Raw genomic sequence first — 767 nt, 5'->3', positions numbered from 1 at the left:
GTAAGACTTCCAATCACGGTCGCAAAGGAGCCAAGAATATGATACCTGCCCTGAACTTTCTTCCTTTTTCTAGCCATAACTCCTCTCCGCAAGACTCAGAGGTTCCTGTCGCCATGGCTTGAAATTGCTCAACTTCAGCCCCTCAGGCTTAACCTCTCTCTCCTGGCGTTGGAGCAGGTGTGGACTTCACCTTTGCAACTTGGCAAGGGTTTTCTCTTCCACTTCTACACCTGGAGAGGCTGCGCAAGTGTACCAGGGAGCCCAGTCCCAGTGCCAGGCTCCAGTGTCTTTCTCAGACTGAGGAATTCGTAGCGCCGGTGCAGGTAGCAAGAAGCTACCAGGCAGTAGCACGCATCTCCCCTCCCATGGGCAGGAACTGTGAGGCCTGGAGTTTCCATTGTGTGTGCAGAGCGAAGATCCTAGCCTAAAGATCCCAAGTACTGAACAACCAGGCCTACATAGGTAATGCCACAGACACACAGTACACGTGTCCTGACCAGTGCACACTTACTACACGTTCTGATACTATGTTTTCATTATGGAATTCCCAATAATTTTTTGTCCTACAGGAATTGCTCAGTTCACTTTCCTTCCAAGGTCTTTCATAGACATGACACATTGAGTCCAGGAGGCATTCCTTAGGAAAGGCGTGGTGAAGGCAGGAGATGTGAAGCCATTCTTCCCAGATGTTGTTGTTATTGGTGAAAGGAAGTCATATCTAACATATCCCTTCTTAGACTCTCAATTCTGTTGCTCTTCTAACACAT

This window comes from Castor canadensis, chromosome 5, assembly GCF_047511655.1.
Source record: "Castor canadensis chromosome 5, mCasCan1.hap1v2, whole genome shotgun sequence".
NCBI lineage: Eukaryota > Metazoa > Chordata > Mammalia > Rodentia > Castoridae > Castor > Castor canadensis.
The sequence above is the reverse complement of the archived record's forward strand: the minus strand, read 5'-3'. Positions refer to the sequence as shown.